The 26,092-nt window shown below is 42.7% G+C and overlaps 1 long non-coding RNA gene across 2 annotated transcripts in view; it reads right to left on the bottom strand.

Annotated features, from left to right (window-relative positions):
• LOC117676960 (uncharacterized) overlaps nt 1-25,264 on the bottom strand; it is a 48,567-nt gene extending 23,303 nt beyond the window's left edge. The window contains exons 1-3 of one of the 2 annotated variants that reach the window (XR_015729318.1): nt 25,039-25,264; nt 19,132-19,217; nt 14,781-14,859 (exon numbers count right to left, since the gene is read on the bottom strand). This is a non-coding gene — a long non-coding RNA (uncharacterized LOC117676960). Of the gene's footprint in view, nt 1-13,230; nt 14,860-18,290; nt 18,421-19,131; nt 19,218-25,038 lie in introns of those variants that run through there. The other variant, XR_015729319.1, reaches the window with a different exon arrangement.
• Between the last annotated feature and the right edge of the window lie 828 nt (nt 25,265-26,092).

Here is a 26,092-nt window from a genome sequence, read left to right on the forward strand (position 1 = left end):
GGTGATTATCAATCAAGCACCCCCCACTCCCTTAACAGTAACAGCTGCGAGCACCAGAGCAGCGAGGACAGCAGAATCGGAGAGGCCCGGCAACGTCATCAATCATTGCCCTGAATGCTGCTATCCAGGAACTGTTTGTGTGTTCACTGCGGCTGCTTATCTCCACTCCTTCGTCTCCCACACCCCACATCGATGGCGAGCTCCGGTAGGACTCGACAGGCAGCCCCCCCTACCAGGAGCTCACCTATAAATAGAAAGCATACAAATGTTAGTCACTGTTACGATCCTGCATTAGGTTTGTCTGGGTATTTCCGATGGAACCGTTGTATCAATCGGGCAGCGTGAACATCGGGTGCTGCCACCCATGAGGCCTGTGTTACAGGGTATCCTTTCCACCGCACAAGATATTGTAACATCCCCCTACGAACCCTGGAGTCCAATATTCGGTCTATCTCATATTGGTTGGTATGCACGGGACCCGGTGGAGTAGTTGAGGTACCAGGCCTTTCTATCGTCACTGGTTTCACCAAACTGCTATGGAATACGGGATGTATCCTACTAAACAGAACGGGAAGTTTAAGAGCTACGGTTACGGGATTGATGACTTGTGTTATGGGAAATGGTCCTATATATTTAGGTCCTAATTTTTTACTGGGCAGTCGGAGTTTAAGGTATTTTGTAGATAAGTATACTTTGTCTCCTATCCGGAATGGTTTTGGATCAGCTCTTTTCTTGTCTGCATATTTTTTGTACTCATCTGCTGCCTTTTGTAATGCTGTTTTTACACTTGGCCATACATGACTAATTTTATCGGCCCAACCGCGTGGCGTGTCACCGTCTGTCATAGGGGGATCTAACTCTGGAATGGCTGAAAACTCTCGGCCATATATTACTTGGAAAGGGGAGAACCCAGTACTGCGGTGGGGTATGTTGTTATATGCCACTTCGGCGAAAGGCAGGAGTCCTGACCAATTCGTCTGCTGGTAAGAAACGTAGCATCTGATATATCTTTCGACCATGGCATTGGCCCGTTCAGCCGCCCCATTAGTGCTCGGGTGGAATGCTGAACTTAACCCTTGAGAGGACCCAATTAAACGGACAAATCGTCTCCAAAACTTAGAGGTGAATTGAACACCGCGGTTGGATATAATCCTCTTAGGTGCTCCATGGAGACGATAGATATGTTGCAAAAAGAGTTCGGTTAATTGTCGCGTGGATGGTATGCTTTTACATGGCACAAAGTGGGCCTGTTTCGAAAACAGATCTACCACCATCCAAATTACAGTGTGGCCATGGCTAGGGGGGAGATCGACTATGAAATCCATAGCGATCTCTTCCCAAGGCCTGCTAGGATTTGCGACTGTCTGTAATAGTCCTAACGGTCGTCCAGACCAGGGTTTGGCGGTTGCACAGGTTGTGCAACCTTTTACGTATGTTTCTATGTCCTTACGCATTCGTGGCCACCAGAATTGCCTCCTCACAAGGTGTAGAGTTTTTAAATACCCAAAATGGCCTGCTGATTTGGCATCATGGCACCTGCATAACACTACGTTCCGTAAACATTCTGGAACATATATTCTATTCTCCCTCCACGCTATTCCATCATTATAGCTAACCATAGAGGGGTTTTGGATTACCCATTGATCATGTTGTAAAGCTGTTTTAAACTCGGTACGTAAGTGACCATCTACTTCTGTAAGTCTTAATAGGGTTTGGGAAGGTGCAATTAGAGGTTCTATCACTTCCTCTCGCTTGCTATTATACTGTGGCATCCGGGACAGCGCATCAGCCAGGAAGTTTTTCCCAGCAGGAACATACCGCAACCGGAAAGAGAAACGCTGGAAATATTGTGCCCACCTTATCTGTTTGGGAGATAGTCGCCTGGGCATTTGTAAGGCTTCTAAGTTTTTATGGTCCGTCCATACCTCAAAAGGATGAGACGTCCCCTCCAAGAGATGTCGCCATGTCATCAACGCCCAACGGACCGCGAATGCCTCTTTTTCCCAGATCACCCATGCCCTCTCTGTCGTGGTTAACTTTTTAGATGTATAGGCACAAGGTTGTAACCCTCCCTGCTGTGTACTGCTCCTACAGCCACGTCGCTAGCATCTGCCTGGACTACGAATGCCTGCGTTGGGTCTGGATGCTTGAGTACTGGTTCTTGAGCAAAGAGTGTTTTTAACTGCTCAAAAGCCATTTGACACGCTGACGACCACGTCAACGCTTGTCCCGGCTTTGGTTTAGCCGTGGCCGGTTTGGTCCGTAACAGATCCGTTAGTGGTAGGGCTATTTCAGCAAATCTGGGAATGAACTGCCGATAGAAGTTTGCAAAGCCTAGAAAGCTCTGTAATTGCTTTCTGGTTCTCGGGGCCTGCCATTCAAGCACTGCCTGGACTTTTCTGGGATCCATCTCTACCCCGCTCTCTGATATTCTATAGCCTAGATAATCTATCCTCTTTTTGTGAAACTCACATTTGGATAGTTTCACGTACAGCCTAGCAGCTAACAATTTGTCTAAGACCTGTCGGACCAGAGATATATGTTCCTCTTCAGTTTGCGTGTAAATTAAGATGTCATCCAAATATACAATGACACCCCTGTACAGATGTTCATGCAGCACTTCATTGATGAACTGCATGAACACCGCAGGGGCGCCCTGTAGTCTGAACGGCATGACCTGGAACTGATAGCTTCCCAAGGGACAATTGAATGTTGTTTTCCACTCATCCCCTGGTTTGATTCGTATCCTATAATACGCTTCGCGTAGGTCGAGTTTCGTAAAGATACGACCGGTGGCTAGGGCAGCTAACAGGTCCTTCATTAAGGGAAGTGGATAGAGGGGCTCCACACACACTGCATTGAGACCTCTGAAGTCAACGCATAAGCGTAAACCCCCATCTTTCTTCCCACGAAACAGGACAGGGGCAGCCATCTTTGATCGACTAGGTGTGATAAAACCCCGGGCCAAGTTCTTGTCTATATATTTTCGTAATTCTTTTAGTTCGGGTTGTGTCATTGAATACATCCGGGGCTTGGGCAGCTTCGCCCCGGGTATTAACTCAATACTGCAATCCGTAGGCCGGTGAGGGGGCAGGGTCTCACATTCCTCCTCACTAAAAACTCTGGCGAGATCCCTATACACATTAGGATACGTCGTGTCTGCTGGTGGGCTCTCTGCTTCTATTCCCCCTGCTGGCTCCTTTTCCTCCTTGGTAGGGGGAGGTCCCAACGGTAAGCAAAGTTTGTGAAAAACCCCTTCCCACCATATCGTAGGAGCCCACTTGTCCAACCATGCTAATCCTAAAATCACTGGTTCTAACATTTTCTCCACTATAATAAACCAAATAGTTTCGGTGTGCTCCCCAATAGCGAGGTGCACCTTTTCTGTTATATGAGTCACTGGTGCCCCTCCCAGCAATGAACCATCCATTTGTTCAAATGTAATAGGGGTTCTCAACCGCACAACCCGCAGCCCAAGTTCGTCAACTATTGCCCGACGAATTAAACAACGAGTACACCCTGAATCAATCAATGCCTCATATCGGCATCCAATGGTTGCCCATGGGTTTCGGAGTATGACTGGTACCACAAAAGGTTGGATGGGGTCGCTCACCATCGGGTCGTGTGGGTCCTCATCGTCGTCATCACTATCCCCAGCCACAATCGGGAATTTTTCCGCCACCACTTTCTTAGTATCTGTAGCCAGGGGATCCCTCTCCATACAGGATGTTCGAGTCATTTGGGACTGTTCGGATGTTGGTCGGCCTCTGCCTCTCAACACAGCTCTAGGAGGGGGGTTTTGGTCCGAGTTGCGGGGCATGGGATGAGGACAGTCAGCTGCTCGATGACCAAGGCGATTACATCTGAAGCAACGAAACGCAGGCCGCTGGATCCTTTCCCCCAAGCCGGAGCCAGCATTCGGTTTAGTCTCCTTGGGTGTTTGTGTGCGTTCTGCTGGTCGTTTTCCTTGACTTGCAACCCCTTCACCCCGTATACGGAATTCTCGGAGACCGACGTCCAATTCGATGGCTGCCTTGTACCACACACTCAACTTGGGGGGCAAGCCCCGGTACACGCAGGCTTGCCGTAAATCACGGTCTAGTCCTTTATGGAATTGGTGCACCCGAAGACGTTCTGGCCACCCCACCAACCGAGCCGCAATCTTTCGGAACTCCTGTACGTATTCCTTTGCTGGTACGCCCCGTTGCTTAAGCGCAAACAAATCCCCCTCTGCAACCTGGGCGCTTGTTTCGTCTTCAAATCTGGCACAAAGAGCCTCCAGAAATCGTCCCATGTCCACGAGTTCCCTTGCATGTTTAGCATGGAGGCCTGCCACCCACTCAGCCGCTTCTCCTGTCAGGACCCCCATAACAGCAACCACCATAGCCCACTGGGAAGGATACCACTGTCCATATTGGTCCATATGGCTTATCACCTGGCTTAAGAAAAGAGCCACTCATTCAGGGCTTCCGTCAAAGGAAGTCTGCAGGGCAGGCGGTCCCCAAACGGCCTGCGGGACCCACAGCCCCGGTGGGGCCCCCGGAGGCCAAGGCATGGGGCCTGGGGTCCTCGCTGCTCCAGTCACTCTCCTGTCCTGCCTAGGTCGGTCCCTCGTCGCCCCGCGACCCCCAACAGGTAAGCCCCCTGCCAATTGCGTTGGTTGGGGCTCAGGACCGGCTCGAAGGTCTCCCGACGAGGCACCTTGGTCTTGTTCTGGAGGGGGTTGGTCCATGGATCGTCTAGATGTCCGCTCCATCCTCAATTTAGGACTTGTGAGCCGGAATTGGGTCTCCGAAGCAGTCACCCCTGAATCCTGCCAAGAAGAACCTGGAGGCTCCAGCCCTGCAACCCAGGGCTGCCAGGATGGGGCATCACGAAATCCAGATTCCCCAAAATGCTCACGTAGCATATCCATGGTGCTGGGACCGGATGAGGCAGGATACCCCCAATCCCCTTCATCCTCCTCAGTCCATCGTCTTTCCCTCCAGCCCTGGAAAGACGCTCCCAAGCGAGGGGGCGTTGGCATCCGCGGCCCGAGGAGAACAGAGCTGTGCCACCAATCCCCCGTCCGAGCCTGTTGTCCTGGAAAACTCTCCTCCTCCAGTCGGGGCGGGGCGCTCTTGGGTTGCTTGACTTTTGGTTTCACTACCAACTGTTCCACACTCTCCTTCACCTCCTCTATCAGTGGTTCCTCCCCTTCCACATCTCCACCACACTCCTGCTCTTCCAAGGCCGTCCCTTCTGCCATATCCCCCTTTGCTGCAAAGCCACAGGGAATCCTCACCTCTTGCGAAAAGGAACCAAGCGCTGACTTTCTCTCAGCTTGTCGTTCGTTCAGAACTGCGATAGAAAATAATCACCAGTAACGCACAGAGAATCAGGGTTTACTTTGGCAATGATAAGCTTGCAGTCAAAAGTAAAATACAAGTCGGTGTTTTGGTTCAAAGTCAGCGCTGGGTGTAATCACACCACAGCACTATTTAACAAAAACTCAGCCCCTTAAACATACATCCGGTGATTATCAATCAAGCACCCCCCACTCCCTTAACAGTAACAGCTACGAGCACCAGAGCAGCGAGGACAGCAGAATCGGAGAGGCCCGGCAACGTCATCAATCATCGTCCTGAATGCTGCTATCCAGGAACTGTTTGTGTGTTCACTGCGGCTGCTTATCTCCACTCCTTCGTCTCCCACACCCCCCATCGATGGCGAGCTCCGGTAGGACTCGACATATGCCATCTTCATCAGCATGTCCACCACCGTGAACACGGTCGTGAATCCAGACGACGGAGGCAAATCCATCAAGAAGTCCATGGAAATGGCACCCCAAGATCTCTATGGTGTCAGCAATGGCTGGAGCAGCTCTGGAGGGGCTCCCATTGCCAACTTGGCCTATTGGTAGCAAACACAGGATGTGACATAAGCCTGGACATTGTGTAGCAATCGGGGCCACCAAAAAGTGTGAGAAACTAGATTCAGTGTCTTAAAAAGGCTGAAGTGCCCTGCTGCAAGATTATCATGTCACTGCAACAAGATAAGTTCCCGAGTAGGAGCTTGATGTCATGATGAAACAGACGGAGGATTCCTGGGCTCCAGGATCACCGCCGAAAGCCCCACTGCTGGATGGTCCTTTTTGGACCTCACAATCTAGTTTTGACTGTGATAGTGGAGGGCACATCCTGACGATCCCAGGGACACTGCAAAGTCCCTAGTTGATCCAGGAGAAGCCCTTTTTCAAGCAGCGGGGTGGCAGCCATAATAGCTGCTGAAGTTGGGACAGCTCCGGAAGAAGAATAGAAGGACAGTGAGTTGATGCGGTGAGAGACTTTTAAATTAAACAAATGAAAAGAACACTCTGAGATTGAAGTGGGAATTAAATTGGACTTAAAAGAAATCAAGCAGTGAAATTAAGCAGGAGTCATTTTCTATTTTTAATCCATTCCCATCGGTGGAGTTTTAAATTTCCGTTTTGTTTTTGACCAGGACTGAATGGGGAAGATTGATAGAGCTGAGAGTTTAAAGTCTGTAAACCTTTGTGCCTTATACTTGAAATATTTTTCCTTTTGGAGCTAATTTTCTTCTTTTCTTCTTCTGAAGATTGTTCTGATTTTTTAATTTCCTTTTTATTAACAAAGAATTTTTTGAACTATAAAAATGGGGGAAATTAGGAGGGTAAAACTGCCATCTACTGGATGGAAACTTGGTATTATTTTTTTTCTAGTAAAGCAACAAGTTGAAACAATTGTATAACATTGTTGACGTAAGCCAAGGACTCTGAACTTTCACTGTTGATAAGAACTGTTGGAAGGACATCTGAGAGAGTTAGAACTATCGGTTTTGTTTATTCAGGTGCTCTTTGGGGAAATATCAGAAGTAGGAGTCTGAGGCACATGAGAGAGATTTGTTACTGCTCAGGCAGAAGTACTGCTGAAGAAATTGAAATTCTCTCTTATTTATTATTTTTTTATTATTTGGGTTTTTCTTTTTATTGTTCCTGTTAAATGATAACTCTCTGTAAGTTCCCCCGGCTCAAACGTTCTTCAACTCCAAAGATACAGAATAGATACAATAGACAAAGCGAGAGCATTTTATGCAGAATTTTTTAAAGAGAAGGAAACAGAAATGGAATTTCAGACAACAGTTATCCCAGTACAATTCCAAGAAGAGGAGCTGGCAATGATGGAAAAACTAGAAGGCGCAGTAGGAGGGGTGGTAGAACACAAAGAACAGTGTGAATTAAGATCAACTAGAGCAACAAAGCCCTCATACAAAGTATGAATATGGAAGAAATAAAATTGATTTCAATAAATATAATGTCAGGACGGCCTCCTTTCATTATCCAAGAAAGAAAACCCCCGACTCCATTTTCATAGAGAAAGGTAACGTTTACTGGATAAGAACTGAATGCAGTCAAAGCAAAGCAAGGTCTGAAGCAAAGGCACAAAAATCACATATAGAAAGCATCCCCCCCAACTGTCCATCGTAAATCATCCAATCCACAGGTTCTCCAGGGGTCATGTGGGAGCAAACGTCTGGCAGTGTCATCCTCTTCCTATGCCACGACCGTTGACCTGGAGACGTTATCAGCCAGCTTCAAAGAAAATCGCTGCAGCAAAGTTTTACTTTCGTTTCTCCTCCAGCTCACTTCCCCCCTCCCAAGAATTCCAATAGCTCCCCCCTCCTCCCCTGTTTCATGGCAGCCAAGCAAGTAAGCAATGAGCAAGAAAGCGGAGGCTGACATATAATTTGACTTAACTCAGCTGTAAAAAGAAGAAAGATATTCCACAAATTAGAAAAATTAAAATTTGATATAGTTTGCCTGCAAGAAGTACGTATAAAAAAGCAATATGAATAGATATTAGTATATCCAAAATTAGGGAAAATCTTCACATCATTTCCACAACGTAAAAAAAGAGGAGTAGTTTTATACATTAAAAATGCAATACCAGCTGAGCAAATATATGAAGATGAAGAAGGCAGAATTTTGATGGTGGAGATTATGGATAATAATATGAAAATTCTTTTAGTAGCAATATATGTTCCAAATATTAATCAAAGTGACTTTATAGAAAATTACACATGAAAATAACGGAATTGGAATATGATAATATTTGTATGATGGGAGATTTTAATGGTATTGCAGATGGAGACTTGGATTACAAAACACACAAAACAATAAGACATAGTAGAAAGATATTACCGAAATCTTTTTTTAAGATGCTGAGGAAACAAATTTAAAAGATGTATGGAGAGATAGAAATGGAAAAAATAGACAATATACTTTTTATTCTGATAGACATTCATCTTGGTCTAGATTAGACATGATATGGACAACAATGGAATTGACATTAAACATAGAACAAATTGAGATAGAAACCAATACCTGGGCTGATCATAATCCAGTGACAGTGAAATGGAAAAGACAAAGGAGAAAATTTAGATGGACTTTAAACAATACTATATTAAAAGAAAAGGATTTTGTACAGAAAATGGAGAGAGAGTTAGCTTTCTTCTTCAAGGAGAATAGGAAAGAAGATACCTCAATGCAAAATCTCTGGGATACGATGAAGGCCTATGCTAGAAGTTTGATAATGGATTATACAAGGAAGAGAAATGCAAAGAAAAGACAAACAATATTGGAAGAGAACTATAAAAGATTTGAAAAAGAGCTTCAGAAATGAAACATGAAACATGATGGAATATCTGCTTTATGATAGGGGAGAGTTTCTTTTAATTACAAGGAAGTGCTAGGCTTCTTTTTACCTGGCAGGTCTAGAAAAGAATTAGGCAAAGCCTATGAACATGCTGTTCTCGGTATCTATAACATGGCATCCTCATCTGTCATAGGACTCCCTTACTCAATCTGGGCAATTTAGCTTGAATAAAGATCATTCAGCAACTACATTTTATTTATTTTCTTAATGTTTCTATTGTTTTGTTGTTTTTAATTGTTCTGTAATTTTAGAAGTGTAAGCCATCCAAAGTCACTTGAAAGATTTTTTTTAGAAAGTGGTTTTCTGCCATGTATTAAATGTTTGTGCCATTATTATTCTTATATATATTTTTTTGCTTCTATTCAATCGTGTTGAATTGTCAAAAATTGTCTGGACAAAATGAAATTCAATGTAGAGAAAAGTAAAGTCTTACAGTTAGGCAAGAAAAACTCAAAGTACACATATAGACTGGGTGAAACTAGGCTTAATAGCAATAACTGAAAGAGCTCTTTGAGTCTTAGTGCACAATCAGTTAAATATGATCCAATAGTGTGCAGTGGCACATTGGCACAAAAAAGCCAATATAGTCCTAAATTGCATTAACAAAGGGATACAATCAGGATCAAGTGAAGTACTAATACCACTCTAAAAAGCTTTAGTAAGACCACACCTAGAATCCAGTTTTGGTTACCACACTATAAAAAAAGATGTTGAGTCTCTAGAAAAAGTGTAGAGAAGAGCAACCAAGATGATTAGGGGACTGGAGACTAAAACATACGATGAACGGTTGCAAGTACTCGGCATGGCTAGTCTAGTGAAGAGGAGACATAATACCAGGGGAAACATGATAGCAGTGTTCCAATATTTGAGGTGCTGCCACAGAGATGAGAGGGTCAGGCTATTTTCCAAAGCACCCGAAGGCCAGACAAGGAATAATGGATGGAAACTGATCAAGGAGAGATTCAACCTAGAAATAAGAAGAAATTTTCTGACAGTGAGAACAATCAACCAATGGAACAGGTTGGCTTCAGAAGTTCATGGGAGCTTCATCACTGGAAGCTTTCAAGAAGAGACTGGACTGCTATTTGTCAGAAATGGTGTAAGATCTCCTGCCTGGGTGGGGGGTGGGGGGTTGGGCTAGATGACCTACAACTCTGTTAATCTGTAACTAAGTCCCTGCAGTTTTCTTGACAGGGTTTTTCAGAAGTGGATTGCTACTGTCTCCTTCCTAGGCCTGAGAAAATGACTGGCTCAAGGTCACCCATCTGGCTTTGTTTCCAAGATGGGAGTAGAACTCACAGTCTCCCAATTTCTATTCTGATGCCTTAACCACTACATCAAACTCCTGGTGTCTTCCTGGATTCACGGTTGTCTCTGGAAGACCATGTGATGACCGTGACCAGAGGGGCAGTTGCCCATGTTCACCTTGTGCGACAGTTGCGCCCTTACTTGGACCAAGATGCCCTATGCACCGTTACTCATGCTCTGGTCACCTCCCATCTTGACTACTGCAACACTCTCTACCTAGGCCTGCCCTTGAAAACCACTCAAAGGCTTCAGCTGGTGCAGAATGCAGCCACACGGGTTGTGATGGGAGCGTCCCGACACTCCCATGCAGCCCTCCTGCATGGCTTGCATTGGTTACCGGTTGCCCTTCGGGTGAGCTTCAAGGTGCTGGTTATCACCTATAAAGCCCTTCATGGCCTAGGCCCGGGATATCTGTCGGACCCCCTGCAGCTAGCGACAATCCCCAATCACCCGGTGCGTTCCCACAGATAGGGCCTCCTCAGGGTGCCTTCGGCCAGACAGTGTTGGCTGGCGACTGCCGGGGGAGAGCTTTCTCTGTGGGCGCACCAACCCTCTGGAACCAACTTCCTTTGGAGCTCCGGATGGCCCCTGCCCTTCGCTCGTTCCGCCGCGAGTTGAAGACCTGGTTGTTCTGTAGCCTGGACTGATGGGGTTTTTTTTAAATAAATTTAAAACTGTTTTAAATTGGATTTTAATTTTATATCGTTTTAATAAGGAACTATGCATTTTACCGTTGTGAGCTGCCCTAAGTCCTTGGAGATAGGGCAGCATATAAATTGCATAAAATAAATAAAAAAAATAAATAAATAAACTGATTCTCCTTATATTATTTATGGAGATTCTCAGTCATCCAAGTCATGTCCCAAAGGTGTTTTTTCAAGAGGTAACTGGACTTCCTTGTTTTTCTTTGAAGACATTTCACTTCTTATCCAAGAGGCTTCTTCAGCTCTGACTGGATGGTGGAGAATGGAAGGAGAAAAATAATGCAAATGACCAAACTGTCTGCAAGAAATATAAATCATTCCATTCCCCACCATCCAGTCAGAGCTGAAAAAGTTTCTTGGATGAGAAGTGATACATCTTCAAAGAAAATCAAGAAAGCCCAATTGCCTCTTCTCCTTACATTATTAATAATGTATTAATACTGTACAATATTACTGTACAATAGGAGCTTTCCGTAGCTGATCATTCTTCCTGTTTTCTGCTTCTCACAATCATACTTCCTATACAAACCGACCATGCTTCCTTTTTCATATTTACAGCTTTTAACATAATAGTTTCTACTTCATACACCTTAAAAAGAGCCTTGGTAGTACAGTGGTCTAAGGCACCCTGTTATTAAGTTGGTTATTAAGACCAGCTGCCTGCAATTACTGCAGGTTCGAATCTCGCCAAGGCTCAAGGTTGACTCAGCCTTCCATCCTTTCTAAGGTAGGTAAATTGAGGACCCAGTTGTGGGGGCAATAAGCTGACTTTGTATAAATATACAAAAAGGATGAAGGCTATTGCTGAGCACATTGTAAGCCGCCCTGAGTCTCCGGAGAAGGGCGGCATATAAATCAAATTTAAAAAAAAAAAAATCCCTGAAGGATTGATTTCTCCCCCCAAAGTGTGTTTCCATAGGTATTGCTTAACATACATATAATCTAGGCTTCCTCAATTTTTCTTTTCTTTCACATCATCCCAAAACTATTGATAGCCCTAGCATTTTCTGAAAGTATGTTACTGAATGTAACCTCAATTGTTTATATTGTTATTTTAATTCAAAATCTATCTGTGTTGCACTCCTAGTAAAAATAGCTGAAGGATAGAAGAAGCTGAAGGGCTTGATAAGATCCTCTTATCACAAAGAAGCACATTTTTGATGTTATCTTAGCTAGCCCATGATTATCTTCAGGAACAAAAAGAATGTTATTAAATACAACCCTGTTTGAGCACAGTGGGACAGCAGCAGAAATATCAGGCTTTTCTGATAGCAAATATCTTGCCTTCTTCCTCCCTCTCTAGTGACACCTGCCTAGAGTTAGGAATACTTCTAGTGACACCTGCCTAGCGTTAGAAATGATCCTCCTTTGAATTTCTCAAATTCCTGAGTCATTTGGCCTTGAGAAATAATATTCCAGAACAGCATTGTGGGAAGCCCCCCCCCCCTCTTCTTAAAAATGCTTGGCTGGGGTGGAGGAGCAGTCTTTCTTAACAAGCTCAAAACTGAGTTGCAAGTCTGGGTTCCCCGCACAAGAGCTGGAAGTCTGGTACTCTAGCGCACTCATCTCTTTTCCCTCTATGATCGGCCTTGGAAAAAGCCTGCCCTCACAATCACATGTCTGCATCCAGAGCTGGGCTTGCAGCACTTGTGTGGGGAACTCAGGCTTGCAGCAACAGTTTTGAGCTTATTAAGAAGTCTCCTCCTCCACCCAACCATGTGTTTTCCAGTCTGGGCTGCTTGGAGTGAAAAGCATGCAATATGTTGCCGCTCCCGGGATTCCCTGCACAGCTTGCCTTTGTGGGAGCTTTATCACTGGAAGCTTTCAGGAAAAAATTGGACTGCCATTTGTCAAAAATGGTGTAGGGTCCTCTGCTTGGGCAGGGGGGTTGGACTAGATGACCTACAAGGTCCCTTCCAACTCTGTTAATTTAATTTAATTTAATCTAAAATTGGCCAAGCTCCCAATGCCTGAACCAGCAAGCTGGAAGAGAGATTCGCTGTTGTGCTGGTGAGTACGTATGGACTTAGTAGGCTTTTTGCTCCCTCCCTCCCACCTCCCTATCCCAATCCAGCGTGGCACAGAAAACGGGGCCCTTCTCTTTTTTGCCTAATAGCCTCCTTTTGCCAGTATTTGGCAGGCAGGCAATACTCTTTAGATGGGCTTTTATTTTGCCAGCCCAAGGGTGGAGAGTGGGGGAAGGTAGGAAATCACCCTGTCTCTGCAGCTGGCTCTGCACCTGGCTAGGTGGGCGTGGCTAGGTGGTCATGTGACTGAGTGGGTGTAGCCAGCGACGTCACTCACAGCAAAGTGCCACGTCACCTTGCCATGAGTGATGTCAAGTTGGCCACGCCCACCCAGTCACATGACCACCTAGCCATGCCCACCTAGCCATGCCCACAGAACCGGTTGTTAAATTATTTGAATCCCACCACTGATTAAGACCCATCATGAATCTTTGCGAAACAAGTAAAACCAATCAAATAATAAAAACACACGAAGCCTCCAGATTACAAAATGCTGTTAAAAACTGTAGAAAAGTCCATGTAAAACCAAACCAATGGGTCAGCTGACCAAGATCCGCATGCTCTGTGTGTATGTGTGTTGGTTCTCCTCTTCAATAAACAGTCTTTCTTTCCAATCACTCTCCATGTTATTTCCAGTGTCTTTCTCCCAGCTTGGAACTGAACCAGATGGATTTTCCTTCCAACAGCATCAAACAACAACATAGAAGTCAAAGACTCTATGCTTTCTCACACCTAATAGTGATATGGATAGAAATACAGTGAAGTTGGACAAAACTAAAAAAGAAGGTCAGCTGTTGGGAAAGGGGCTGAAGAAAACCTACCATTTTTATTTCTATAGATAATGCTGTCAGTCTAGGACTGTGATGGCAAACGTATTGTCACGCATGCCAGAGGTGGCAGGCAGAGCCCCCTCTGTGGGCACACGCACCATCGCCAATTGCTCTTCTGGTTTCTGGCGTGCACAAGGGTGTCGGCCAGCTGGTCTTCACGGGTGCCAGAGTGCCAGAAAATGGCCTGAAAAACATCCAAAAAATAGGCAGCTTCCTGGCCTTTTGGGGGGCGTTTTTCAGGCCGTTTTCCGGCCATTTTTGGGGCGTTTTTCAAGCCAAAATTGGCCTGAAAATGGCCCAAAAAACAGCCAAAAAACAGGCATGTGTGTACCAGCCAGCTGGTCTTCAGGTTTCTAGCTCTCCAGTGTACACAGATACATTACACATACATTCCAATTTTGGCACTCTGCTGAAAAGGTTCACCATCACTGGTCTAGGATGTCTTAGACTTAGACTTACCTAACTCTTGTGCATTTTGCATTTTGGATTTGTGGATTTTATTTTTGCAGTATCCAATTTTGTCAGGTCACTATGCATATAGCTTCAGCTCCCAGTATTCTAAGTTTCAGATTTCACAATTAGCTCCTTTCATTTCTTACCAAGAATAGATGCTTTAAGCATGATTTTCCTCCTCCCTTTCCTTGTGTTGCTGTATTTTATATACTAGCAATAACAATAACACTTAGACATATTCCACTTCATAGTACTTTACAGCCCTCTCTAAGTGGTTTGCAAAGTCAGCATATTGCCCCCAACAATCCTAATTTTACTGACCTCGGGAAGATGGAAGGATGAGTCAACCTGGAGCTCATCAGGATCGAACTCCTGGCAATGGGCGGAGTCTTCGAATCACAATAGTCTTCTAACCACTGCACCATCAGGCTAAGACAGTTTATTGAAGTGAAGGCACATACTGGAAACCAGAAGACCATGAATTCCAGTCCCACCTTAGGCACAAAGCCAGTTGGGTGACCTTGGACCAATCCTTCTCTCTGGCCTAGGAAAATTTCTGAAAGATTACCATGAAAATTACAGGAACTTGTCCAGGCAGTTTCCAGGATTCAACAGTGACTCAAAGGCACAAATTTTAAATTGTCATTATATCTCTACAAAGAAACGCCCTTTGATTGATGGGGCAGTGGATGATAAATGGAAAACCTTATTTAAGATATATTCCACACCTACATGTATACTCACAAATATGCATACACATACTCTCACTGTGATCTATGTTCATTCTGTGTAGAGTTTCACTGTGGATGAAATATCTGGGGTTCTAAAAAAAAAAAGAAAGAAAGAATTGTTTTTTTTTTCAAAAAGTTTTTTTATTTTTTAAACAAAAACAACATAAAAACATCAACTTTCCAAACGCTTACAGACAGTATTTCGATTGGTGAAAATCATTTTGTGCTCTCAAAATTTTCAAACTCTCATTATATGACAGATATTCTTACCTCTATCAGAAAAAAACAAGTGCTTCAACATTTTATCCAAATTTCATTTCATATATAATATTTCATCTCCATGCTTTATTATCTATCCATTGATAAAATAGTTCCCATATTAAATAATATTATCTTCCTGTTCTCTTATTTCAAATGTCAATCTACTCATTTCAGCACAGTCCAACATTTTCTTAATAATTTCTTCATCAGTAATCATCTTCTCTCCTTTCCAGTTTTTTTGCAAATACAATTCTAGCCGCTGTTAATATATTCACAATCAAATATTGTAATTCTTTGTTGAATGTCTCTGGTAAGATCCCTAATAAAAATATCTCTGGTTTAAGGTCAATGTGTCTCTTTGTCATTTTTTCCAACCATGTGTGTATCTTAGTCCAAAATCTCTTTGCTTCTACGCATGTCCACCACATATGGTAATAGGATCCTGGGGTCTGATGGCACTTCCAGCACTTCTCCAATTTGTTCTTGAACATTCTGACTATCCTCGTCGGGGGTAAATGCCACCTGTAAAACATCTTATACAAATTCTCATTATGTGCTGTAGACATTGTCATTTTATAATTATGTGACCACAATTTTTGCCATTTCTCTAAATCAATACTATAACCAAAATTTTTCCCCCATGCTATCATTGACTCTTTAACTTGTTCTTCTTCCAATTTTGCCTCTAGCAAGTGTCCATATAACTTTTTAATTACATGGTCATCAGAGCCCATCAATATCTTATCTAAGGTAGTCAAAGCACTATAAAAACCTTCTTGTTTGAAATCTTCTCGATATCTAGAAAATATTTGCATATATGAAAACCAATCCATCTTAAATCCCTGATCTTCTAAGTCTTGCTTTAATTTAAGTTTATCCTTTTCATCCAATAATTCACTATATCTAACAATTTGTTCCCTTTTGAATATCACTGGATATGAAAAAGCTTCAATTGTAGATACCCAGACTGGATTCTTCAAATAATGATATTTTTTAATCCTCTCCCAATTCAAAAGCAATGCTTCACGTATCTGATGTCTTCTAAAATACCTCTGTATTTTAGTTCCTTTGTACCATAAAAAGGCATGCCACCCCATCAACAAATCATGTCCCTCCAAATTCAATAGTCTAGTATTTTTCAGTGTTACCCATTCTTTAATCCACATTAAACTAGCTTCTTGATAATATAATTCAAAGTTAGGTAAACCAAAGCCACCCCTCACTTTAGCATCTTGTAACAACTTAATTTTTATTCTTGCCTTTTTCCCTTGCCAAATGTATTTCAATATTATTTTATTCAAATCTGTAAAGAAATCCTTGTCCAACTTTATCGGAATTGTCTGAAACAAATACAACATTCTAGGCAAAATATTCATCTTAATAGTTGCAATTCTCCCAATTAAAGATAGTTGCAAGTTTCCCCATTTTTCCAAATTTTGTCCTATCTGTCGTTTAACCTTATTATAATTATTTTCCTTAAGAGAACTACACCTTGCTGTCAATTGTATCCCCAAATATTTTACCTTATTCGTAACCTGTATATTTGAAATCTCCATCAATTCTTCTCTTTGCTTTTTCAACATATTTTTAGTCATTATCGTTGTCTTTTCTTTATTAATTTTTAAATCAGCCACTTCTCCAAACTCTCCAATTTTTTCTAGCAATTTATTTATAGATGTTAAGGGTTCTTCCATGATAAAAACCAAATCATCTGCAAAAGCTTGTAATTTATATTCCTCTTTCCAAATTTTCATACCTTTTTTCTCCTTTTCTTCTCTAATATTTCTGTTTAGCGCTTCCAATGTCAATATAAACAATAATGGGGACAGTGGGAATCCTTGTCTAGTGCCTTTCTCTATTTCAATATATTCAGACAATTCTCCATTTATCATTACTTTAGCCTTTTGTCTTGAGTATATAGCTTCAATTGCCTGAAGAAATTTTTTCCCAAAGCCCATCTCCTCCATCTGTAACATCATAAACCGCTAATTGACATTTTCAAAGGCTTTTTGTGCATCTAAGAATATCAAGGCCATCTGCTTTTCAGGGTGCGCTTCGTAGTATTCTAAAATGTCCAAGATTATTCTTATATTGTCTCGGATTTGTCTTTTAGGTAAGAATCCATTTTGATCAGAGTGTATAAAATTATTCAAGTATCTCTTAAGTCTTTCTGCCAATATCATAGCAAAGATTTTATAATCTGCATTTAGCAGGGGTATCAGCCTATAGTTTTTGATTTGTTGTGGGTCTGTCTCTTCCTTATGAATCAAAGTGATGTATGCCTCAGTCCATGTCTTGGGTATTTCTTTTTTTATCATTACTTCATTCATAACCTCCAGCATTGGGATCAATAGTGAATCTTGTAGAGTTCTATAATATTCGGCTGGCAGTCCATCTGGGCCTGGTGCCTTTCCATTCTTTTGTTTCTTAATTGCCTCAGTTAGCTCCATCATCGTTATATTTCCATCCAATAATTCCTCAACCTCTTTGGGAATTTTTGGTAATTTAGCTTTTTGTAAATACCTTGCCACTTTATCCTGTTCTATCACGTCTTTCTTGTACAATTGTGTATAGTATTCCTGTATTATTTCCCCCATCTCTTTGTTTCCAAATCTACTATGTCCTGATGATCAATTAATTGAGTTATTTTCCTTGATTCTCTTTCTTTTCTCAATTTATATGCTAACCATCTGCCAGGTTTATTTGCATTTTCAAAATAATTCTGTTTAGCAGTTCTTATTTTTTGCGCTAATTCTTCCTTCTCCAGTAGATCCATTTTGTGCTCTATAGTATTCATTTTAATTTTTACATCTTTCTTATATGGATCTTTCTGGAGTTTTTTTTTCAAGTCTTTTATGATCATCTCTCAAAGCTTTAAGGATTTGTCTTTTCTTTTCCATGTATAATCAATGATTAATCCCCTGGCAAAGGCTTTCATTGTATCCCAACAGTTTTGTATCAATGTTCCTTTCTTATTCTCCTTGAAAAAAAAGTCCAATTCTCGTTTCATTTTCTGTGTAAAATCTTTCTCTTTTAATATTGTATTGTTCAATGTCCATCTAGAAAGATTACCATGAAAATTACACTTGTCCAGGTAGTTTCCAGGAGTCAACAGTGACTCAAAGGCACAAATTTTAAATTGTCATTATATCTCTACAAAGAAACGCCCTTTGATTGATGGGGCAGTGGATGATAAATGGAAAACCTTATTTAAGATATATTCCACACCTACATGCATACTCACAAATATGCACACACATACTTGCACTGTGATCTATGTTCATTCTGTGTAGAGTTTCACTGTGGATGAAATATCTGGAGTTCTAAAAAAAAAGAAAGAAACAATTGTTGAGTTAACTGTCTTGAGAGTCTTCATAGACTGTTGTTTTTCCAATGTACAGAAGCACATCAACAAAGTACAATGCAAAAAGAGGAGGGAAAGGAAAAATCAGAAAACAGCCATACAATTCTGAACAGCTTGTTTCCTATCTCCTCAGCCAAGTAGCATGTCAACCCTCTTGAGGCAATGAATGGGATTTCTTTTTTCTATACAAACATATGAACATTTAAAATAGGTGATAAGGTTTACCTGTCCACAAAATTCCTACAATCCTTACAACACTCAAAACCTGCAAAAACACCCCCCCCCCCCCGAGGAAAAGACACTGCACTGAGAAGTGGAGAAACCAGAGAGTTTCGACCCCTTGCAAAATTGGGGGAAGGAACTCCGGCATCACCTGGGGAGGAATCTGGCCTGTCCAAGAGTGACCCTGAAGATGACCCACTGTTAAGTGAACCAATTGAGCCACTCATCCTGCCCCTAAGACTATTCATCCCCAGTTGGGGGAAAAGACTGAAAATCTCAGCCCCCTTGGATTCAGGTGTACCCGGCGTTTGATTAGCCCAACCCTGGTGGGAAAATTTGGGCATACACTTGCAGAAACTAAAAATCCCCATCACGTTCTGCCAGTTAGATGGGTCAGTCACAGGGGGAGAATTGGCCATTTTTGCCACAGCCTGGACATAGCAATGGGGACTCATGATGAGAGACACACTTTCATTGTGGCACCTGGAATGGAATAGCTGCTAGTTCTAGGGCTCACCTGGTTGAGGAAGTGGAACCCCAGACTGAACTGGAACTCTAAGATTTCAATGGGGAGTGACTGGACCTGATGGCCAAAAGGAAGAACTGGGGGGAGACACAAACAAAGAAGCAGAGATGTCAGGAAAGGCCGCGCCAGACCAGGGCATACCCAGGGAGTACAAGGACCTAGCTGAGGTGTTCATCAAAGAAGGCTCCAATGAGCTCCCACCACCACCACCCCACAGACTGCACTATCAAGATCCTTCCAGGAGCCAAACTACCAAAACCAAAAATGTATATCATGTCTCCCAGGGAACTCAAGGAATTGAGAGCCTTCATAGATAAAAACCTGGCAAGAAGGCTCATTGAACTCACACAACCAAAAATTGCCACCCTGGTGCTATTCCAAGAGAAGAAAGATGGATCTTTGCACCTTTGTGTAGATTATAGAAATCTGAACACTGTGAGTTTGGAGAATGTGTATCCCCTCCCCTTCATGAAAGACATGTTAGCCCAGCTCTCCAAAGGATTTCTTTTTTCAAAATTGGATTTAAGAAAGGCTTACTACCGAATCAGGATTAGGGAAGGGGACAAATTGAAAGCAGCTTTTAACACTCCTTTGGGGAGTTATCAATTCAAAGTGCTCCCATTTGGATTACAAGGTGCCCCTGCCATGTTTATGCAACTGATAAATGAGATGCTCCATGAGCATCTGTACAAAGGGGTTCTGGTGTACTTAGATGACATTTTAATATACATTGAGACAAAGCCGAGCATGTAAAGCTTGTCTGAGCGGTCCTAAATAAACTGTGCTGCAAAACTTTACGCAAAACTTTCCAAATGTGAATTCTACAAAGATAGAATTGACTACCTGGGATATAGGATTTCCCATGAGGGCATGGAAATGAACTCAGGGAAAGTGCAACCAGTGATCTACTGGTCTCCCCTCCCCCCCCACACCCCCCCGCAAACAACTACAAAGCTTCCTAGGGTTTGCAAATTTTTACCGGCAATTTAGCCCAGCATTTGCACAAATTGCGCTCCCAATCACTAACCTACTGAAAACAAAGGGGGAGGGACAAACTGAAACCAAAGCAGCCCATAAATTGGACCATGGAATGCCAGGTAGCATTCGATAGACTGAAACAATTGTTCTCAGCTGAACCAGTCCTGAACCAGGAAGATTCCAGTGACGTAGCAGTTGGAGCCGTCTGCCTCCAAGAAAATGAGCAGGGCCAACTGCAGCCCTGGGCATACATATCTAAAAAACTAACCAACACTGAATAGAGATGGGCTGTCTGGGAAAAGGAGGCATTTGCAGTACGGTGGGCTCTTCTCACTTGGAGACATTTCCTAGAAGGGAATAAAATCCCTTTTGAAGTCTGGAGTGATCATAAAAACCTAGAGGCCCTAAAAACCCCACGAAAACTCTCCCCAAGTTTGCTGGGCTCAACACTTCAAACATTTCAATTTCAAACTAAAATACTTCTTTCGGGGGGAAAACCTTTTAACAGATGCACTATCCAGAAAGCCTCAGCTTAATAGCGGGAAACTGAAGTGATCAAACCCCTGCTCCCAGCCTCTCAACTGCAGCCAAAGTGTTGACCAGGTTGCAAGCTAAACAAGAATCACTAACAGACAATGCTACCACTCAGGCGTTTAAAAAAGCCCTACAAAGTGATGACTGGTTCCTAGCCCATGAAAACAGTTTAATTAAAGATGACTTAGCTTGGGTGGGAGGAAAATTCTACGTCCCAGCTAGTCAGAGAATTCCTCTCATGCAAACATGCCATGACTCCAAACTGGCTGGTCACTTTGGTTTCATTAAAACCTTATCAAAAGGCAATTCTGGTGGCCATCTCTTAAGAAAGACATTGAAAGCTATGTTGCCAGTTGCCCTATCTGTGCAGCAACAAAGACGAATCAAGGGATGCTCCCCCCCCCCAGTCTTTTACAGACAGTAGCCAAGCCTTCAGCACTCTATTGTGGAGTTACCTGAAAGTGGGGGGGAATACGGTTATCTGGGTCATGACAGATCTTTCTGTTACAGTCGCTTGCATAGGAACTTTGCATGTTTCACAATGTTTTATAATGTCTTAATATGTGATAGTTGTGTTAATATGAAGGGAAGATGTTACAGTCACTTGCATCGGAACTTCATATGGTTCACAATGTAGTGTTTTAGTAATACAGTGTTTTATATCATTTTAATGTATGTATGTAATGCTTATGGGGTTAGTGGGGTTTTTAATATTTTAAAATATGATAGGTGTATTAATGAAAAAGGGAAGATGTTACAAGAGATATGTCTGCAGTCTTGGCAGGATTAGTTTGAGATATATTCCTTGACTCTCGAGGAGCTGCCTTCAGCTGCATCTGTGAGGTATTTCCGGTTCATGTCATATGTAGATATATACCTGTAATGATGGCTTGTTAAGGTGCTTTTTTATTGATGATTAAACCTACCTGAAACACTTTCCTCAAAGCAGACCCACTTCGTTCCCTGCCAAAATTTCCCACTGCTAAAACACTCACCAAACCATTCCTGCAGCATATCTATCAACTACATGGGGTCCCACAAAGGATAATATCTGATCGGGGGGTCCAATTCTCTTCAAAGTTCTGGAAGGCCTTTTTGGACCTTCTTGGAACTGATCAGGGCCTAAGTTCTACTCATCATCTTTAGACTAATGGATCGACAAAGAGATTGAATTCCATTCTGGAACAATATTTAAGATGCTTTATTAACTATCAACAGAATAACTGGACTGACCTCCTGCCTTTTGCAGAAGTTGCCTATAATAACTCTGTGCACTCTAGCACTGAGTTCACCCCATTTCGAGTTGCCACTGGCCAGGACTTCATCCCAAGCCAGAATTACCAATAGAGAAACCAACCATACCCAGTGGATACAACAACTATAAAATACTTGGCCAGTAGTGAGACTAGCCCTAGAATGAGGCTAGAGCCACTTTTAAAGCCCAAGCTGACAAAAGAAGGACAGAACCAAACTCATTTAAAATAGGTGATAAGGTTTACCTATCCACAAAATTCCTACAATCCTTACAACTCTCAAAGAAATTGGAACCCAAATTCATAGGGCTTTTCCCAATCACTGGAATTATCAACCCAGTAATGGTAGAATTATTACTCCCCAAGACACTTAGATAGGTCCACCCAGTTTTTCACCGCAGCCTATTGAAACCTGAAATTAAGGCCCCAAGAAAATGCTCCTCTGACCCTATTATGGTGGAAGGGGAAGAACACTTTGAAATCAAAGAGATCCTTGACTCCTGCTCCCAACAGGGTTCAACCCAATACCTAGTCTACTGGAGACAAATTACTTCCCTCACAAAATGAGTGGGTAGCTAAGAAACATGTTAGGACCCCTGCATCAGGGGTGAAATGCTCCCGGTTCGGACCAGATCACTCGATTCAGTAGTGATGGCGGGGAGTGGTTCGGAGAACTGGTAGCAAAAATCCCTGTCCCCCACCCCCCATGCCCAGCTGAGCCATGCGATCATCAGAGGCTTTTTTTTTTTTACTTTTAAAACCATTTTTGCCAAAAAAAAAAAATGCTTTTAAAAGTAAAAAAAAAGCCTCTGATGATCACGCGACTCAGCTGGGATCGTCAGAGGCTTTTAAAAGCATTTTTTTAACAACTTCTTTGAGGTTGTAGAAAAAAAAAATGCTTTTAAAAGTTAAAAAAAAAGTTGGCCTTGCCCACCCAGTCACATTACCCCCCACCAAGCCATGCCCACAGAACTGGTAGTAACAAATCTTACATTTCATCACTGCCCTGCATTGCTGAAAAAGTTTCACTCGAAGTATTCTAACAAACCAAACTAACTCTCTATGATGTCCATCTTTCTGTTCTCTCTTACAGGTAATCCCCTCATTTTTTTTTGAAGGGGGGGGCAGCATGTCAGATCCCTATTGTGATACTGCCATTCAAGTGGGGAGGGGATTCTGGATCCTTTTACTCATTTATTACCCTGTCCCTTATTCTGTTCTGTGCTTTGATTTACCTTGGGGAATGTACAAGGGGGGAGGGCCATCTGTTTTCTTTCAGTTTGGAAGCCTCACAGAAGAAACACATGAGAACGAATCCTTATCTCTTCCTCAGGATGATCATTTCCACAACATCTTTGCACCTGTAGATTGGCTCATTCAACATCAAACTGAGAGGAGGGGTTTCTAACTGCTTTATCCTAATGGAATTGCCTGGGGAGAACTCAGACACTGGTTTGCTTTTATCTTGCAATCACTCCCTTTCAATAAAAGATTCCTTTTGAAATGCTGATGTCTCAAGAGTCTGTACTTTCTTAATTGGGGAGTAGAGGCAGGACCTTACAGTATGGGGAGATCTGTGCAGTTAGTTTTCTTTTGCCCTTCACAATAAAGCAGAAGTGCATTGTTGATTCATGCCAAATGCAAAAGTCTTCTGGTAGGTAAAAAAAGGTAGAACATAAGTATAAAATGCTTCATAGGCAAACATCTCCCTGAAAATGTAACACAGCAAATTGTAGTAGACTGTTAGCCGCACATCAATTTTCTCACGTCTTTGCCCAATTTTTACTTTACTGGCTGACAGAATGGGGCCTTGATCAATGTAACCAGATTTTGGGATGAAGAACTGAAGTAACAGCTTGCATTCCAGCTCTTTCCAGCTCAGGGGCAGAGATACACATCTTAGGTCTGCCTAAGCTCTTCCCTTGAGAGATGCTGACTATAGCTTTGCATATGGTAAGTCTGAGGGGAATAGATATAAAACTGATAATGTAACAGATGAGATATTAACATCTCCTATATTCTGGTAAGGGCTGAAAAATTGCAAAATATTTTTCAAAAATTACATATGTATAATTTGGGTAAGTAGACTTCATATTAAAACTTTTTTTTTCTATTCCTTTTTTTTCTATCTAGAATTTCCCAGTGCTACACATAGAATCATCAAGCACTCTTCTCTCGAGGAATATTGCAAGGTGCCTGACAAATACATGTTCCCAAAGCGATAAGAAATATATATTCATACTGCAAATGGCAACAGCCATGACAGGTTAAACAAAAGACCAAGCAAATCCAATTTTCTCTAGGTAATTCCAGAAGAAAAGAGGAACAGTGTCTCAGAAATAGAACAGAAGCATCCAGAAAAATAATAATAGGAAGCCGGAGTACTGGGCATATTCACCACCTCAAGTTATTTATATAAAATAATAAAGGCAGGATAAAAAAAATCTTTTAAAAAGTTTATAAAGGAACAATGACAGGTAACCAATTTGGAAACCAGTGGCACTTTGCATTACCATAATAAGAATGTTGTACTACAGCTAGAAATAGAAGAACCTTCAAATATTTGGTTGGGTTCCAGTGGAGAACTAAGGATGACAATCAGCCTGCTGCTGAGCTTAGACCACAAGCATCCATTTTTCAACACTTCCATCCAGTAATTTGTAATTGTATATCCAAATGTCAGTCTAAAACAGCTGTATTAAGTCTAGGTAGATGTAGCACATCTATGTTTAGCTACCAAAGAGAGAGAGAGAAAGAGAGGGGGGAACCCCCCTCCCTCCAAAAATCAGCAAAGCATGTCCATCAACAGAATAAAGCTGTTTATTTCTGGGTTAAATTAGTATTTCTGATGTTCAATATATTTATACCAGACATGTCAAACACAAGGCCCGTGGGCCAGATCCAGCCTGCAATGTGGTTAGGCCCACAGGGCCACCCTGGAGACAGAGAGGGTCTGGCCAGCACCACCTGGGCCCTGGCCCAATGTGGCCAGTTCAGGCGCTCCCCCAGGATGTGCACACCGGAGGCAGTGAGTATACGGGGCCTGTCATCTCAGGTGAAAGGGAAGCACTCAGAACACGGTCAGCCTGTGGGGCAAGATGATCACTGGGGATGCCAGGTCCCACATACTCACCACCTCCTGTGTGCTTAGCATGGCTGAGCCAGTGGAAGTGGCTCACTATCTACAGGGCAGTCCCGCAGGCCAGATCTAAGGCTGACTATATTCTTGCCGGATGGCCACCACAAAGTTGTAGATCAGTGTTGTGCCTGCCACCAGCACCTCCGTGGCCTGCTCACTGGCCTGGCCTCACAGCCCATGAGTAAGGTGACCAGATTTTAACATTGGTAAAGAGGGACACAATTGTGGGCGTGGCTTATTGTGTGGGCATGGCTTGGAGGTCGTGTGACTGGGTGGCCATGGCTATGTGTATAGGGACTACTCAGAGGGCTGAAAAAAGTCATTTCTGACAGGTCCTCGCACTTTTGACTGGTCCTCACACTTATGACCATCCTCACATTTATGCCCGTGCAGCATTCTTAACAACCATGTCACTCATTTCACAACTGCTTCTCTTCACCATGGTGACAAGATAGGGCAAAAAACGTAAAATGTGAGGACAGTCGTAAGTTTGAGGACTGGTCAAAAGTGCAAGGACCAGTCAAAAATAACTTTTTCAGCCCTCTGAGTAGTCCATATGCCCAAAAGGACTAACCAGAGGGCTGAAAAAAGTCATTTCTGACAGGTCCTCACACTTATGACCATCCTCACATTTATGCCCGTGCAGCATTCTTAACAACCATATCACTCATTTTACAACTGCTTCTCTTCACCATGATGACAAAATAGGGCAAAAATGTAAAATGTGAGGAGAGTCGTAAATTCGAGGACTGGTCAAAAGTGTGAGGACCAGTCAAAAATAAGTTTTTCAGCCCTCTGAGTAGCCCATATGCATAAAAGGATACAGCAATAGAGAGGATGAAGGAAGGGAAGAGAAATTAGAGTAGGAGTGAGGGTAAGAGAGGGAGGAAGAGAGGAGGAGAAGGAGAAAGGAAGAGGAAGTAGGGTGGAGAAGAAGAGGGTGGGGGGAAAGAAAGTAAGAAGGAAAGAAAAGAGAGAGGTGGTAGGTTTGAGGAGAAAGATTGCTGTACAGTAAAAAAGATGAAATGGAAGAAAGGCAACCCCAAAC

Source organism: Pantherophis guttatus, chromosome 9, assembly GCF_059756535.1.
Source record: "Pantherophis guttatus breed Tessera chromosome 9, ASM5975653v1, whole genome shotgun sequence".
NCBI lineage: Eukaryota > Metazoa > Chordata > Lepidosauria > Squamata > Colubridae > Pantherophis > Pantherophis guttatus.